Source organism: Ammospiza nelsoni, chromosome 4, assembly GCF_027579445.1.
Source record: "Ammospiza nelsoni isolate bAmmNel1 chromosome 4, bAmmNel1.pri, whole genome shotgun sequence".
NCBI classification, from domain to species: Eukaryota; Metazoa; Chordata; class Aves; order Passeriformes; family Passerellidae; genus Ammospiza; species Ammospiza nelsoni.
The window spans coordinates 2,342,488-2,360,918 of NC_080636.1; the positions used below are offsets into that span (position 1 = coordinate 2,342,488).

At 46.2% G+C, this 18,431-nt stretch overlaps 1 long non-coding RNA gene across 1 annotated transcript; it reads left to right on the forward strand.

Moving 5' to 3' along the window:
* The first annotated feature begins 1,304 nt into the window (after positions 1 to 1,304).
* LOC132072890 (uncharacterized) lies at positions 1,305 to 10,282 on the forward strand. Its single transcript, XR_009418426.1, has 2 exons — positions 1,305 to 1,441; positions 9,753 to 10,282. It is a non-coding gene; the product is annotated as an uncharacterized LOC132072890 (long non-coding RNA).
* The last annotated feature ends 8,149 nt before the right edge of the window (positions 10,283 to 18,431 follow it).

An 18,431-nucleotide genomic window follows, 5' to 3' on the forward strand; every position in this document is an offset into this window, starting at 1 on the left:
GCCAGCAGCTTGCTGGAAACACTGGGATTTCTTTTCCCACAAGCCAGAAGGCATTTGCAAAGCCCTGGCTCTGGCTAGGGGCTGTTTTCAGATGCTCTTGGGCTCCTAATGTAATCCTGGATGAACAGAGAACAATCGAGCACAGCTTTGTGCCCAAGTGCCTTCTCACTCAGTGTGCTGCTGGAAATGAGATTAGCAGGAGTGAACGCTGCTGTTGACTCTCCTCTGCCTGAAATCAAACAGCTCCTTCTCAAAAAGCCAATAAACCCATTACTGCACCATTACTTCTGGCCCTGCACCAGCTGTGATCTCATTCAGCTTTGTGCTTAGCAGGGGCTCCATGGCCTGGAGATGGGCAGCTCTGATTCTTGGGCTGCTCTGGGTGCTGGGGTAGATCCTGGGGGGGCTTTTGCAGCAGATTCCCCTGCTGGGGTGGGACTTTGGGGTTATGGGCACTACACAGCTGGAATTAAAATGTCTGTGGGCAATTAAAACCCCTGGGGAAAATTCAGAGTCTGAATCCTTGTGCAAGCTCCCCCAGCTGACATTTGCAGAGTCAGTAGATGGGGTTTGACTTAAGGGGCTCTTGGGAATGGTCGTGTCCTTTCCCTTGGAGGCTGCCAGGCTCCCTCGTCTGTCATGGCCATCCTCATCTTCACCTGCCAGCACATCCAGGTGTGGTGCAGGGAGTCCATCCATCCCCTCCTGGGGTGGCTTTGTGCCCTGGCTCTGCCCTGTCACCAGCACAGCCTGCTTACACTGCTGCTCACTGCCTTGCCACAAGCCTGTTTGAAGGTGAAGTGTGTTTCTAGTCCATGGTCCTTGCTTTTCCAGGCTGTCACCATTATTAAATATGTTTTTGGAGAGACAACAGTTCATAGATGGGCATGCTGTGGTGGATCTCCAGCTGAGGGCAGGCACTGCAGCTCCCTGTCACCTCCTTGGGTGGAAGCAGTGCAGCTGCTCCTGAGAGCTCCTGCACCTGAGTTTGCTGAATTTGATTTTACCACCTTGGCTGGTTTCACTGTGGCATTTGCTCTGGAATTTCGTTTTCAAGGTGCTCCTCAGAAGAGCCTTCAGAAGCCTTTAGGAACAGGCTCACACTTCTCTCCCACCCTGCTCCCTTGCACCTTGGGTGGAAAAGCAGGGATATATTTTTAGAAGATGGCATTGGGATAAAAATTGCTATCAAAAGCAGCTGGGAGGAGGTGTCCTTTTACAGCCAAGGCAGGCTGGTGGTGGCTATTCAGGGTGCATTCCTGCAGTGGGTTCTGTTACCTGATGTGATCCAGCCCACCCTCCCGTTGCCTTTTGGGCTGTGCATGGTGGGTAATGCAGGGAGATTTACCATTAACTCTGAATTATGGATTAACTTGGCCCTGGAGGAAACAAACGTTTCAAGAAAGAGCAACAGCAGCACTAAAATTAATGAGCAACTGAGGTAATGAAACACTAGTTCCACTCAGGGAAAAAAAAAAAAAGGCAATATAAATATAGTAAAAGAGTGCATCAGATTTGATTTCATTAACCTGTGGTTAATAGGTTAAATAATTAAGATAAATTAATTAAACTAACTAGAAAGAAATTATGTGTTTTGTTAAACCAACTCACCTTATTCCATGTTACATAGAAAGTATTACTATTTGTCAAGTTGTTATAGTCAGTGTAGGATGGGGTTTATGATCTGACATAATTACTGATCTGAGAAATGTGACACAAAAAGGTGAAAATAATTAAGCAGGCAGCATAGAGGATGTGTGCTCTGGGTATTAAACCAAACAATTACAGCTAAAGTGATGAGGAGAAAATCAGCATAGCATAACCAGTGATAAAAATTAGCTGTGAGGAATATTAGTAAGCTGTAATATGTATTAATATATTTTAAACATAAAGCCTGATCCATTTTTTAACTGTATGGATTTAACAAAAAATGGTGTAATGACATTGTGTGTGGTTCAGCTGCACCTGGAAAGGAGGAGGAAAAGGAAAGATGTCCTCATTTTCAAAGTGATTATTCCAATTTGTCAAGCTTTTTGAATCCTCAAAAATGTCTTTGCAGCTTTATTTCACTCAGTTCATCAACAGAAAGGTGATGCATTTCAGATTAAAGATGAACTTAAAGACCTAAAACTGCTGGGGTTTTGTACTGAAAACTTGTGAAATTTATTTCCTTCCCCTTCCAGTAACTTTAATGGGACTTTTATCATCCCTGTAACTCCATAACCTTGGCAGCTGGGACCAGGAATGTTTTTTCAGAGCATGAGACTTTTCTGTTTGTATTTTTACACCTACCAACACAAACACCTCTTACACTCCCTATATGACACTTCCAGCCTTGTGAAAGTCATGTCAGACCATCCACATTAAATGTAGTGAGCAAAACAGAAAAGGATCAGTCACTGGGTTTGACTAGAGGAAATAACAAACTGTTTTCTTTAGTGGAAACAGAAGACTTTGTACAAGAATGTCTGAGTGAAAGATAAAACCATCAATCATGTTGGAAAGCAAAATGCTTTTGATGATTTATGTTGTTTCTGGAAGTCACTAACAGAAAGATGAAATTCAGCAGGAGAAAAAAGTGACTATTAAGCCAAATAGCTTAGATCTTAAACCTCCTAACATGTCAATATCCAAGCTCCCTTGGGGATGTAGAGTTAAAAATATTCTTAATCACGCTAAATTCAAAGTTCATCTCATGCTGTATTGTTAAAATTATGTGCACATGAATTTAATAATGAAAAAAAAACCCTACAGAAGCTGAAGTGCCTGCTGACTGGAATCTTTTTTATTGTACACCAAACTCCAAATTCCCTCATGGTGGTCTTCCAGCACAGGATTAATTAAAGAAAATACTACATCAAGTATCTTTTCTACTTAGAAATGTCTCACAGGTTTGTGTAATCTCCTACTGAAGCTATTACTAGAATGCCTTATAGATCAAAATCTCTAATTAAACATTAATTCCCTTAAAACATTTTCAAAGCCCTCATTTCAGTAACTTGCTAGTTTTATTTGCCTGCCACAGCACGCTGGCTTCTTGTAATCAGTATTTAATAACCTGTACAGTTTAATCCCAATGTAATGTATTTGGCAATGACAAATGAAACTGAAAAACCCTGCTGTAAATCTAGATGATACACTGGAATGCTTTTCGTACTATCTTAATTTATTGCAGGGAAAAAAGGAAAGTCCTGCCTTCCTTTAACCCTTAAATGAGTATTAGTTTTTGAAGAGATTATAATTCTTTCCTTGACTTTTATATGTAATTTAGTGAGGGGTGGAAGAGTGAAGAGTCGAATCCGACAGCTCAGAAGTAATGTACCAAAACCTTGTTTAATTGAAGAGCAAGCAGATAATCACACTTTGTACTGAGAGGGTTTTTGGGGTATGACCCACTGCATATGAGCACTTTGGGAAAACTCAGCCTCTTTGCCACAGCCACCCCTTCTTGGACAGGGCACCTGCAGCTTTCTCTGCAGTTGGGCTGTGGTTTATCATTTATGAAACATTTCTTTCATGCATATTTGAGAGCTCGAGCGGCACATGCTGACCCTGGCTGGGCTTTGGGGCTGCACTGGGGGTTCCTGCTCAGGCTCTGTGTTTTCCTGTGGATGTGCTGCTGACAGCCCTGGATATCAACAGCCTTTTCCAGCCTCCTTCCAGAGGAGCAGCCCAGGGCCATTGCTGCTCCCTCATCTGATCCTTGGAAGCTGCTCAAGGAGTTGCTTTGCTGTAATTCACATCTCTGATGCCCACAAATGCCCAATGGGCTTCATTTCCAGTTCCTGGGATGCTCTGCCCCACCAACACCATGGCCTCAGCACCAGCAAGGCTGGCCAAGAGCTTTTATCGCTTTTAAAGCAAATCAGCAAGAAACTTGTAGCAGATTGAACAGCCTCAGCTGTGGAATAATTTGAAAAAAAATCTTCTCTGCTCATTGGATTGTACAGCTGGAGTTTTGTCACATGTGACAGTCACATCTAAATATTACTCAGAGGTTCAGTGTCATTTCATCCATCCTGCCTGGGAAATTTCCTTTTCTTTTTGCCTTTTCTGTTTTTCAACTAAATCAGTTTTGGGCCATGTATAAAGGATAAAAAAAGGTAGGATTTTTTTTTTTTTTTTTTTTTAAATCAGATGGACATGTTTTTAAGCTCCCAGGCAGGCAGGCACAGTTCCATGTTCCCTCTCCACAGCTGAGCTTGGCCTGTGTTGAGTTGTGAAGAGGGAAGAGGAAAACCCATCTGGTTACTTAGCTGAGATGTTTTTCCCTGGAGTAAATCTAATACCTGAGCCTTAAAAATCATGGATGATCTAGAGACAGTGAACTGAAAGTAAAGTTGATTACATCTCCCATATTCCAGGTCAGCAGGGTATATTTCATCCAAGCTCCTTTATCTCAGAGTGACATTTCTTCACTTCAAGTGCGCAGAATTCTGGACACCAGTCAGGGGATATTGTTCATTATTGTTCCATCCAGGACGTGGCATATTGGAATTATTCTGTAAGGACTCTCAGGACACTGCCAACACAACCACCCTTGTCCTTGTGGGGCAATTCCACTGGGCATATGTTAACTGGGAAAAGACAGGTCCAGGAGATTCCCAAGACACCTGCATGACAACTTCTTGGCAGAGGATCTCAGGGAGGTAATGTGGAGAGGTGCCCTCTGTGCTTTGCTACTTGCTCCCAGAGAGGCTCTCATGGGTGAGGTGGTGACTGGTGGCTGTCTTGGCTACAAAATCATGAAAACACTGATTTTCAAATCTCTGGTGCTGCTGGAACCCATCTGGGTCCGGAGGTGGCTCACTGAGCACTGCTGGCAAATCAGCATCTTCTCTTGGCATGTCCTCCTGCAGGAAAGGTGTTGGATGCCTTGAGTCTCTGTGCAGTAACCAGGGACAATTATAGTAAACAAGGTGACCCCGTGGCAGGGAGAAATTATGAGGAGGACTCCATATTATCAGAAGGCTAATTAATTACTTTATTGTACTATATTATTCTATATTATATTACACTATATTACATTACATCTAAACTGAATCTGCACAAAGCACCCAACTCAACTGCACAGAATCTTGTGACTGTCTGCTGACAGACAGTTTGGACACGTGCTTGGCCCTGACAGGCCAAGGAAACAAAACACCATCACTCTGGGTAAACAATCTCCATATTGCATTCCACTTTGGCACAACACAGGAGCAGCGAATGAGATAAGAATTGTTTTGATCGTTCTTTTCTCTGCTTCTCTCACTGCCTCTCTCAGGTGTGAATCCCACAGACAGTGACAATTCTCCAGAGCCCTTTGCAAATATTAAAAAATTTATTGACCACCAAAGTATCCCAAGCGAACTGCTTTGAGTCTGGCAGCGGGCACTAATCATGCAGCTGCAGCTCCAGGCAGGAGCACCAGAGCAGGGTGCAGAGAGCCTGCAGAGCCCGCCGGGAGGGCTGCCTGTCCATGCCCCGCAGCTGGCCCAGGCTCTGGGCCGCCAGCTGGCTCCCCGAGGAACAGGGAGAGCAGCGGGGGCTGCCCGGGCCGGGGCTCTGTGTCCCTGCCGCTGGCACCTGCTCGTCGGAGGTAGAAGGAGTCGCCTCCTCCTCCTCCTGGAAGGAGTCCCGCAGGAGCTCCGGGTAGTCGGGGTTGACCCAGACTGTCCTGATCGTGATCCGGCGCAGGTTTTCCTGCGGGGATGTTCTGTTGCTGTTGTTTCCCCCCTGGCATGATCTGCTGACTTCCCCTTGGGAAAGCTCTTGCTCGATGTAGTTTAACCCCGGGCACGGCCGGAGAGGATAGCAGACTTCCCTCTGCTCCTCCTCGCTGGACCAGGAGCCCTCGCCGGGTTCTGGCGCTTCCAGCCCTGAGCCGGGCCCGCTGAGGGCCGGGGCGGACGAGGGGCCTGGGGCAGAGCAGGGGCTCTGCAGGGGCGGGACACGGCTCTGTGGCCCTGCCGGGGACACCTGCTCGCCCAGGGCTGCTGCCTCAGGAGGGGCATCTGGGGAGTGCTGCTCGTCCTGGCGCTGCTTGGACTCCATCTGTGGGACAGAGGAGGCGTGGCATGGAGGGGCTGTCTTGGCACAGCCTTGTGCCACCACCAGCCTCTCCATCCTGCCCCATTGCTCATCCTTCCCCTCTTCAGGCTCAGCAGCCCCTGGGTGGGCAAGGATTTGGGATTCACCTTCTCCCTGCTGGGTGTGTCTGTCGTGCTGTCCTGCAGAGGTTCTCAGGCTGAGAACCTTTCTCTGCCTCCTGAGAAAGGCGCTCTGGGGCAGTGGCGCCCCAGGCCTCCGTGCCCAAAAACCCCCCAGAGGTCACAATGGCCTCTGGGCACAGCAGGGCCCCTGTGTCACAAAGAGCCCTGGAACATGCCTCTGTCACAGAGGGACACAAAGGACACTGTCACAAAGGGACACTCGTTCTAGGCTCGTTCTTGGGCTGCCTGAACTCCATCTGTGGGACAGAGGAGGCATGGCGTGGAGGGGCTGTCTCGGCACAGCTCCAGCCCAGCCTTGTGCCACCACCAGCCTCTCCATCCTACCCAATTGCTCATTCCTCCCCTCTTCAGGCTCAGCAGCCCCTGGGTGGGCAAGGCTTTGGCATTCACCTTCTCCCTGCTGGGTGTGTCTGTCGTGCTGTCCTGCAGAGGTTCTCAGGCCGCTGCTGCCTCCTGAGAAAGGCGCTCTGGGGCAGTGGCACCCCAGGCCTCTGTGCCCAAAAACCCCCCAGAGGTCACAATGGCCTCTGGGCACAGCAGGGCCCCTGTGTCACAAAGAGCCCTGGAACATGCCTCTGTCACAGAGGGACACAAAGGACACTGTCACAAAGGGACACCCCGGCAACTACAGAACCACCCAGCACCGGCCAGCCCCTGCTCTCCCCTCAGAGCCCCTGGCCGGTCTGATCCCACCAGACCCTCACTCTGGACTCCTGGATCCCTCTGGATCAGGACTGACTTGGCCTTGAGCCTGTTTCCTCTGCAAGCCTTGATGGGGGCAGCTCACATAGGGGATCATTCCTGCAGGTGTTCTGTCTTTTAACTCAGCTCCCCCACTCAGCTGCCCAAAAGTGTTGCAGTCACCAAGTGCCTAATGTGAGCTCTTGAAGCTTATTTCGGTCATCCAGTTTGGGAATATTTTGGTCACAAAGGGGAAAATAAGCTTTGTTTAGTTGATGAATGCTTAGAAAACTCAAAGATTTATTGAGTACTAATAATAATACTCGGAGCTCCAAACCAAATATTGGGTAATAAGTAATAATACTCGGAGCTCCAAACCAAATATTCAGTAAATGAGACAGAAAGAAAAGCTGGTGCTTTTTCTTTACCAAATATTCAGTAAATGAGGCAGAAAAAAAGCCTGATGCTTTCTAGTCTTCATTTGACTAATCTAAGAGAAATAGATAAGATAAAACCAATGTGTGAAAGAGAATCCACATGTTGCAGTTACTCTGTGTTGGATAGCTGCCTTCCCCAAGAAAAATTCACTGGAGAAATTCACACCCTAAGGCCTGTATTTATTGCTTGAGGACTAAGTGAGGTATTTCAGGGATGTCATTATTTACAGGATCAATATTGCTGTTTAGCCAGATGGCTGGCCAAGCACAGACAAATGCTGTCTGCTATAATTTGTTTATTTGTCTATTGATCCATCTCTGCACCCATTTTGCTGATCAAACAGATGGATAGAGCAGGACCAGGAACAACTTATTCCTACTTTTCCCACATCAGTAAAAGGATTTATCTCATATAACTTCCCACTCAAAAGCTACACAAGCTTGGACAAACCTGAAGTCTTATGGAAAGAGCAAAATGGATTCACCCCATCTATTTTAGGCAGAACCCCTCACCTCCTGGGGCAGCCCACCCCAGACAAAAGCAACCCACATCCCCTCCTGCCTACAAGTCTCTCAACACCAGAGAACTGTAATAACATTTGAGCAAAGTGTTGCATTGCTTAGAGGAGAAAATGTGATTCTAGGAGGAATGTGTAGAAGCGGAAAGGATGGCTACAAGGTTTTCCTGAATTCAGAATATTCAATTGAAGATGCAGAGAGATTTTTTCAGATCTGCTCAAGCATACAAAGTACCTTGGCTCAAGCTGTTGCTTACTTGCTAGGAAAACGTGATCTAGTGAAAGGCTTCTCATCAGAGGGTGACAACCCATGGTGAGGGTTCCTCACCAAGCAGGAACAGCTCCAGTGAAAGGGTGGAGCTGATGAACCAGAAATCACTGTCAGCTGCAGATGGATTCCCAGATGGAGGGGAAGGATGTTTTGAAAGATTGAGTGAAATGCAGCTTTAAAAATCCAGGTGTTTCACAGAAGGATCCCTGATGGAACACATTCACTGAGCTTGTTCTCTGCAGAGGTGTGATCAGGGGAGGAAATGGAGATTAATGTGCTGAAAAATTCCATGGAAATGTGTGGGAGTGGGGGATGCTTTCTGGGAACCAGCCAGGTCACTGCAGAAACACAGCAGGTGATTTTTGAAGAGTGAGATGAAGCAAAAACACTCAAATTTGTGTTGTTTCTCTCCTCATCACAGGGATGGTGACAGTGGCTGTGCTGGGGATGGGGCTGTTTGCCAGTCACTCCCTACATCCAATATCAGCCCTGTCATTGCCTTCATCACCCACAAAGGTCTGATTTAACACACCCAGGTGCCAGCAGCCAGGTTGCTGAAGAGAATTTCTGGGCTGTGACCAAACCTGACCAGCCATGGGGCTGTTTGTTTTTCAATACAGTTCCAAGAAGACAAAAGAGATGAGCGTCTCAGTTTTCACCTGGCAATAGTAGCTGTCACCCCTGCTGATAAACAGATGGTTTGAAACCATCCTGTTTTTCTGGAAACAGGCAAGGCCTCTCCAGACAAACATATGCAATGCTGGGGGAGGTCAGCCCAAACAGTCAAGGCAAAACACACAAGGAACCTTTGGTGTCTTGAGGATGAGCACTTGGGGCATCTCTGATTCTGCTCCAAGCCCTGAGGATGGGCTGGTCCAATGGGCACAGCTTGGGAAGTTCACCAAAGGGAGGAAACCTCCATGGGTCTCACAGGGTGCTGACATGGGGCAGAGGAGGGGCTATATCTATCTATCTATCTATCTATCTATCTATCTATCTATCTATCCATCATCTATCTATCATCTATCTGTCTATCTATCTATCTATCTATCTATCTATCTATCTATCTATCTATCTATCTATCCATCTATCATCTATCTATCATCTATCTATCCATCTTATCTCTCTATCTCTATATCTATATCTAATCTATATCTACATCTAATCTATATATATATCTTTTATATCTATAGCTATATATCTATATCAATCTATATCTATATCTATATCTATATCTATATCTCTACATCAAATCTATCTATCTCTATATCTATGTCTAATCTATATCTATATCTAATCTATATATCTACATCTAATCTATATTTATATATTCTATATCTATCTATAGCTATATCTCTTTATCAATCTATATCTATATCTATATATCTATATATCTATATATCTATATATCTATATCTATATCTATATCTATATCTATATCTATATCTATATCTATATCTATCTACATCTAATATATCTATATCTATCTATATATATCTATCATATCTATGATTAATGTTTTCATCTAGGATTTGTTAGATCGATTTAGAAAAAGCTGGGCTACGTATTGAGGATGGGGGGTTGATTGAAAATATTTCTCTACTCCCTTTTCTCCCCTCTTTTCTCCCAGGCAAACTGTGGGCAAAGTTTCTCTTCCCTCCAGTCACAAAGGGAGCTGGCATCAGGCTTGGGAGAGCTGTGGTTTGGTGGCATCTCAAAAGCAAGCACCACTGAGTCCAGCAGAGAAGCTCATTTAGCAAAGCCTGTCAGCTTGAACACTCACTGGCCTCAGCTGGTTTTAGGCTGCATCTGAATCACATGAACAAAACATTGCTTTCAAGTGAGGAAGAGGAATTTGACTAAAGCCACTGTAATAATTAATCCTGTGATGGGCAAGTCATGCAAATTAGGTGAAAGTGGAGAGGCTGGGAACCCTCTGCCCAGGCCTGAGGCAGCTCACACACCTTTGTGCCACTCTGGGTTCCTGTTACAGGGGAGAGATGTGGGCCCTAACCCATGGCCCACCCCTGCTCCGTGATCCACCTCCTCCTCTGCAGTCCACCCCAAAGTGGAGGAAGCACAGCCAGAATCAGCCACTTAAAACCTCACCTTTCAAATATTTCTCACAGGCAAATCTAATAAAAATCCTATTTTGTCACACACAGGTGTATGAGTGGTGCTTCACTGTGGTCTCCTGCAGGACCTGGGCTTGTCTCATTCTAAACCTGTCAATAATCCCAGTGAATTTAAACACTGCAAATATTTCAGTTTGAGGGTAAACGTGCCTGGGTGTTTCAGTAGAGTGTGAGAGCAGACAGCTAACACTCCTCTGTGGCACCCACTGAAGTGGTGTCCCCTCAAAAAGAAGTTTTTCCACAATTCAGCACAGTGAGAACACTCCCACCAAGATACTCACTGCTTCTTGTAAGGTGCTGTTGTTCTGACAATCACTTTTGCTTTCTTTTTCTTTTTACTTTTTTATTGGTTTTAAGTTTTGGTTTTTGTTTTTTCACCTTCAGGGAATGCTTTAACAGCAATTTCACAGGAATTCAGTTTTGGTTTTGTTTGCAATAATTGTTGTCACTGGAGTGAAAAAGGAATCCACAGGAGCAATTACTGGTCATGAGAGAGTGAATAAATGAATTAATTATCTTCAGCTTTGCTATTATTTTCATGCACATAATGATGGCACAGGCTGGTGCACTGACTACAGTGTGTTTAGGGGAGGGAGAAAAATTCTCCAAAAGCCTGTGGGAGATGATGAGTCCGAACCTCCCCCTGAAAACAATGCATTTTTCTTTTGTGGCAACCTCAGTGCCAAGACCTGAGGATGAACAAGTTCCTGTGGATGACACCAGCAGAGACAGAAATCAGATTGCCTTGGGAACAGAGGAAGAATAATCTTCCCTGACCTTCACATGGGCTGAAGGAACTGTGCTTGCTCCTTCACCTCCCAATCATTTGCCTCTCTGCCACGAGCTGCTAAAATAGGGCAGAGATAGAGCCAGCCTCTGTGGCAGTTTGGCATCTAAAATTAGCTCCTGCAACAGAAAACACCTCGAGTTTGGCCTGATTAAGTTCAGTTGATGTTTTTGCTATTTCTTCACTATTTCAGGAGGAGGAGGTGGGTGGCTGCTTGTGTGTTCCAGGACCATCAAGCATCAACAGCCACAGTGACAACACAAATGCCATATGCTACACCCAGGGAAAGTGCAGGAAAGTCACTGCCAGCACCAAAATTATCAGAATAAAGGCAAAAATAATATCCTGTGGTCACTTTGCTTTCCTGCCTCCAGCACAGTTGTTTGTGTCCCACATCCACTTCTTCTCCACAGCTTTCTGTTGTAGTTTCAAAGGGTCAGGGTGGTCCTGCACACTAATTTCCTTCCTACTGAACAAACTGCAGAGCCTTTTTGTGCCCAAAATCAGAGGATTTGATAAACACATGATTTTTTTTTTTTTTAAGCAAAGTGTGTCCTATAGCACCCTGCACTTCCTGAGGACAAAACCTTGGTTTTGCTTAGTTGTCTTTGTATTTTGCTCCTTAGTTAAACCTGCAAAAGTTGTTCTTCAGCCGAGGCTGTTCAGGAGGGAGCTGAACAGTTAGAACATCGGCTGGACTTGATGATCTTATAGGTCTCTTCCAGTCTTGAACTTCTGTGATTCTGTGAACAGTGAAGCAGCTGTGACATCTAGTGGTGTTTGTGGCTGTAACAATGCACGGAAAAACCCGGGAATCGTGGAATGGTTTGGCTTGGAAGGGACCTTAAAGATCACCTTGTTCTAACCCCTGCTAAGGGCAGGGACACCTCCCACTAAACCAGGCTGGTCAAAGCCTCGTCCTTGAACAATTCCAGGGATGGGGCAGGCACAGCTTCTCTGGCCAATGAAAAATATACACTAAATAATACTAAAAATGAAAAATAGGTATACTTAGTGAAAACTGATGTTGTGCTTTAAAGGATAAACAGCCAGAGGGATCTCACAAAGCTCCCAAGTGCTGCCACTGCAGTGCCTTCACCCCTGCTGCTCCAACTTTAACTGCAAGGATGTGAAATGAGGATTAGCCCCTGTGGATTTAGTTTAGACATTTGGATACATTTTGTAGACTTTCAAGAACTAGTCCTGAAGCAAAGGATTTCAGTGGAACATTAACTTGGTCCTGCAGAACTTTGCACCCTGACATTGCTGTGTCAGCATAATTTCTGCAATTTCTGCAAAATTAAAAACCTCAAATAAAACTCTTCCCTTTAGAAAGAATCTGGGTTCTTTTAATGTTGTCAGTTACTTTTGCAAGGACAAAGCTGGCTTTGGTGTAACAACAAATTAGAGCAAATATATTTTTTTTCTTTAGGTGCAAGACAAATCCTGCCATGGAATAAACCTATATTCATATTTTATTCTGGGGCTGTTAAGCCTCCAGAGAAATGGTGGATTCTGGAGAACTTCTACTCTTCATCAATCCCACAGTGCCTGAAAAGAAAAGCAATTTTAGTGTAAAAAATTCCAACAGATGTGTTTGTGAAGCTGGGATTTCCAGACTGCACATGACCTGTCTGACCATGAAAATAAGCTGATGGCATCCAGTAAAAGGGAGTAAAAATGTGTAATTTATCAGCTCAGCATTTCTTAAGGTGTTGACATATATTCAGATTGGGCAGAGCTCTGAGCAACTTGGTCTAGTGCAAGCTGTCCCTGCTCATGACAGGGAATTGGCCTAGAGTGCCTTTAAATGTTGCTTCCAACCCAAAGCATTCTGTGGCTCTATGATGCAGAGTTAAATAAGAGCTGCAGCCGAGCTTCTCTTTGTGCTTTTGTGCGTGTGTCTCCAGGAGAGGTGGGTGAACATCACTGGAACTCAGGGAATAGCCCCAGGAGACTGCTGGAGGGACAAGTTCGTCACCTGGGGATAAGAAAAGCCACAGTTGCTGCTGCAGGAGCCCAGAGCCCTGCCCAGCCCAGCCCAGCTGTCCTGCAGTGGCCCAACCAATCTCCCTATGAAATGGCTGATGACAGTGATGGGGGAACAGGGCAGAAGGGAAGGAACTGGATTTACTGCTCTCCCTGCTGAAGGTGAACACATTGTTCCATGTGTTTGTGACTTCTGGGGACACCAGACCAGACCAGACCTGATCTGTTGTAGGCTGTGCTACATTTAGCCAGCTTGAGACTTTCCTCTTGGCTGTGGCTTTTAGGTGCTCCCAGTCCTCACCACTCTATTATTTTCTGATGCTCATGTTCACAATTATGGCTTTCTTAAACCCCCCAGGGGTAAAAAAAATCCTTTCTCCATGACTAATTATGTACAGACACATGAACCACAGCATTTAAGGGATGCTGAGGTCAAAAGGAATGTTCTGATTTCCACTGGCCCTTAGATGTCAGGGATTTATCAGCTTTCAGCTTAACTCCTGCTGAGATGCACCCCACAATCCCAAAACCTTAAAAACCAATGTGGCCTCCCAGGAAGAAGACTTGAGTTTATTTATCACACAGAGATTCAATGGTATTCAGTGGAGTCTTTTTCAGGGCAAAGAGGTAGGGTTGGAATTAAATGGCCTTTAAGGTCCCTTCCAACTCAAACCATTCCATGATTCTATGAAATAATTAACAGCCAAACTCATTTCCTGAGAGCAGGGGGACAAGCCATGGCCAGAGGCTTTTCTGGCAGGTGCATTTCAAGGCACTTGCATCCCATTCTGCTCCTGCTTCTTCCAGTGTGGCAGAGGCTTTGCAGGATCCTGTATCCTGCTCCAACACCAGGAAAACCCCATGCAGGGTCTCTGAGAACAGAATTTGTCCCAATCTGCTGTTTTCCCTTTGTGAACCCCTCCCATCTTCAGGTCTGCTTCACTCCTCGTTACCAGCAGTGCAACCTGATGATCTGGACGTGCAGGTCTCCAGGGTGTGACCTTTCCCAGCTCTGTGGGGCAGCCCCAGGTCTGACACCCCTGTTTTCAATAAACCACATCGCTGTGCTTGGCTGCTCTGTCTCCAGCAGGGACAAAGGCAGTGAGAGGTGAATGGCTGCAGCCCAGTGAACTGCCACAAAACCCCATCAAATGTCAAGTATTTCTCTAAGACCTGGAGCTGCTGAAGCATTTCTGGCAGAATTTCCTGAATAAAATGAGTAAGCTCTGATAAGCCTCTGATATGTGACAGAGCCAGACTTGGTTCAAATCACAGAGCAAAGGAAAAAAAACTCATTTAGATGAAGATCACCACAAGTCTTTGGCAGCATCTCCCTTCCAGGAGAAATCCAAGCCACGATGGACCTGAAAGGATCATTTTGGGGCTGACAGGCTGCAGGTGTCCATCCTTGGGACTTCTCACTGAAGTGCTTCTGATGTTGATGTTGTGACCACAGTTGGTGCCAAGCTGAAATCTGATCTCCTGTTTGTGAAGCACTGTAGAAATGTCAGCCTCTTTAGAAATACCAAGCCACAGCTCAGGGGATGAGGGGTAGGGTTTGTGTGCTTTATTTTCATTTGGCATTAATAATATTGAGCCCTCCAAACTATACTAATAGTACCACAAAAGTTTGCAGGATTTTTCAGAAGCGAAATATAGAATTTGTTTGCTGAAAGCATAATGGGGACTGCACAGAACAGAGCAAGCTGGATGATCCTTTTCTTGCTCCACCTACACCCTCCCTGCTATAACTCTCCACTGGTCCTTATCTCTGCTCTCTGGAGTTACAGAAGTCCCTGCAAAGTTAATTTCTAACCAATTCCTTAGCAGATGCTCTCAGCCATAGCTCTGTTACTGAAAACCACAGGCTGCAGGTTAAAAATAAAGCAGGTTAAAGCACAAGTGTGGCTGATCCCTCCAGAGGGAATCCTCAGCTTTGAATTTCTCTGTGCCCTTTTCAAAGGAAAGGAGAGCAGTGGTCCAGCTCCTCCCAGTCACTTTCCAGGGCTGAGATGTTGGGATTATTTTTACTTACAGCCTATAAATTAAAGTATAGAAACCCACAAACTTTTCTGTTTTCAGAAAGGTCAGTTCCCCTCAGCTGCTGGAAGCTGGATAGATGTGAGGCCAGGGTTTAGCTTCACACTTGGGTTCCTGCCTTGATTCCAGGGAGATGGTGGGGAATGACCAATTTGTTTGCACATCCCTAAGTTCCAGTGATAGGAGGTGGTGAAGTTAACAGTTAACAAGACTCATGAGGATTTCAGGCTGCTGGGATGTTTTATTGGGGGTAAGATTGGACATCAGCTCAGATCAGACATCAGACAGCAATCAGACATCAGCTGATGCCAGAAATGTAGGTCCAGAGTCATCACTGAGGTGAGTAAGGGCTAAAGCAGTTCAAGAACTTGTCCCTGGTTTAGCAATTCCCTAAATACAGGTTTCCCCTCCAAGGATGGCCTTCCTGCTAAACCCTCCCTGTGGAACCTGCATTGGTCGATGGGATGTCTTTTAGCTCTGGCCAGCACCAGGAGAAACCTGCTTCAGATTCTGAATGGAAATCCAGGGGTGTTTTTGATGCTGTTAAATACCTGCCCACAAAGCCAATTTTGTGGCTGTACTGACTGTGTAGTTTGTACAGATGCCAGGCTGAACACAACCTGAAGTTTTTTAATATGTTATGGATCAAGTGGGTGACTCCTGCCACACAGTTATCGATTGGTTTGGGTTGGAAGGGACATTAAAAACCACCTAGGTCCAACCCCTGCCATGGGTGGGGACACCTCCCACTAGACCTCAGAGCCCCATCAAGTCTGGTCTCAAACACTTCCAGGGATGGGGAATTCACAGCTTTTTGGGCAACAAGATTATCCTGAAGGACTTCTGCCTGGAGGGAAATGTCGGGAGTTTAGTTCAAGCATGGCTTAAAGAAAAAGGCCATGAAGCCATGCAATTGAGAGAAAAGTAAAAGGTAGTTGCAAAGCAGTTCCAAAAGCAGTTCCCAGCCTGATTACTATAAACAATTAGACTCTCTCAGGCATCACTCTATAAACAATAAGGTTCTCAGGCAGTCTTCCCATAACAAGTGAAACACCCTCTCTGGCAAAAGATGGCACCCTGGGAACAGATGTGGAAGTTTTGGGAACCTCTCATATCACAGTGGGAACACTGGTTTTGTTTTGTGTAAACAATCAACGGTATTGTAAAACAAAAGGAGTGGTTAGAGTTTTCTCTGTTAGCCTATCGTAAACCTGGATTTTGGAATATGCATGAAGTTAATTAACACTGTTATTTAAAGTGACTGATCAGTCAATAAATCAGAGTTCGATGCATTACAGGATGGTCGTCTCCCCTCACTTCAACGGGGAAACTCACCACAATGTTTGTGGCATAAGGGGCTGCAGTCCTAGGACACTGAGCAGTCCTTGGGCCACTAGAACTGGGTCTGACCTGAGCTTTGTGAGGCAGCCCCTGTCACTGCTACCTGAGTGTTGATAATTGCTGCATTGTTTCTCCCTGGGCTGAATGGTTTCTTTCTAGGCAGCTGAATAAATCAGCAAAATTAATGTTGGTGGGACAGAGTGTTCTCTGACAGGAACCAAACCACAGCATTAAAAAAATTGAAAATAAGTTTATTTTTCCTCAATTCCATGTATGTCTGGCCAATTAGATATTGTACAGCTTGTTTCCATACCCTGAAACTTCAACAGTTACAGTGACGATGCCTTGCATTGATATTAATTACAGAATCAAGACTCTATACACAATCGGTTTTGAAAGGTTTTGAATGCAAAGGATTGAAGAAATGTTTCTGCTACTGAGGTTTAAAAAAACCAAGCCATCAAACCAACAACTCCTACCCTCATCTGACATGATCCTACTAAAAACACTAAAAAAGTGAAATGTTTCTCTATACAGAATGGCGATGCATTGGCAGCTAACTCAAATTCCATAATCTCTCCAAGAGTCTTAGTGAAAGCCTCAAGGAAAAATTGATTTGGAAATGGATCCAGGTATGAATCATTTAGTAGTGAAGATGTTCCTTATAAAATCAGTGTGTGTGTGTCCTCCTAAGGGGATACTTCATGAGAAGCTTAACATTTGGATGCTTCATTACAGCCTCCTTCCAGCCTCACTTTTAGGGACACAATTAATGAATAAATCAGGAAGAAATCAGAGTATGACTTTGCTTGTTTATTTTTGCTCTGAAGCAATACTTTGTCTCTTCCCAGCCACTCCCATAGCCCTCCCCACCCCATCTATGCCCATAAATACACAATTATTTGTACTGGCTATATTTACAGGAATGTTTCTGGAGGTAGCTGATGGCATGGGTTGGATCAGGTAACACACTGTGGTTCCTCCCAACCTGACCCGTCCTGTTAGGTGATGGAGTCACAGAATCACAGAACAAGCAGAGTTGGAAGGGACCCCCAAGGACATCCAGTGCAGCTCTGGCCCTGCGCAGCCCCATCCCCAGAGTCACCCCCTGTGCCCAGAGCATTGTCCAAACACCCCCTGAGCTCTGCCAGGCTGGTGCTGTGCCCACGGCCCTGGGGAGCCTGGGCAGGGCCCAGCCACCCTCTGGGGCAGAACCTTTTCCTGATATCGCACACAAACCTCCCCTGGCACGGCTTCAGGCCGTTCCCTCAGTGCTGGCACTGTCACCACAGAGCAGGGATCAGCGTCTGTCCCTCCCGTTCCCCTCAGGAGGAATTTGTGACTGCACTGAGGTCTCCTCTCTGTCCCTCCAGGCTGAACAGCCCCGGTGCCCTCAGCCTCTCCTCACACGGCTTCCCCTCAGGGCCCTGAACCCTCCCCGTGCCCTCCTTTGGGCACTCTCTGACAGTTTGATGTTTTTGTTACCTTGTGGCACCCAGAGCTGCCCCAGCACTGGAGGTGAGGCCGGCCCAGCCCCAGCAGAGCGGGACAATCCCTGCCTTGCCCGGCCGGCCATGCTGGGCCTGATGTCCCCAGCACAGGGATGTCCCTCCTGGCTGCCAGGGCCCTGCTGGCTCACCTTCAGCTTTCCCCTGCCCAGAGCCCCAGGTCCCTTTCCCTGGCACTGCCCTCCAGCCCCGCACTCCCCAGGCTGTCCGTACACACAGGGCTGCTCCATCCCAGGGGCAGAATCCGGCACTTTCCCTGTTGAACCTCACATGGTGGGTGATTGCCCTGCCCTCACATTTGCTGAGGTCTCTCTGCAGGGCCTCCCTGCCTTTAATGGAGTCCACAGCTCCCCGCAGTCACCGTCCCTGGCGGTGTTTGAGGCCAGACTGCCGCGTCCGTACCGGTGCCAGGTGGCGGCTTGGACTCCCTAATCCCGGAGTCCTTCCCCACCTTCATGGCTCCCGTGCCTACAACACCCAGAAGGCCCCGCGGAGCCGCTTCCGCCGCC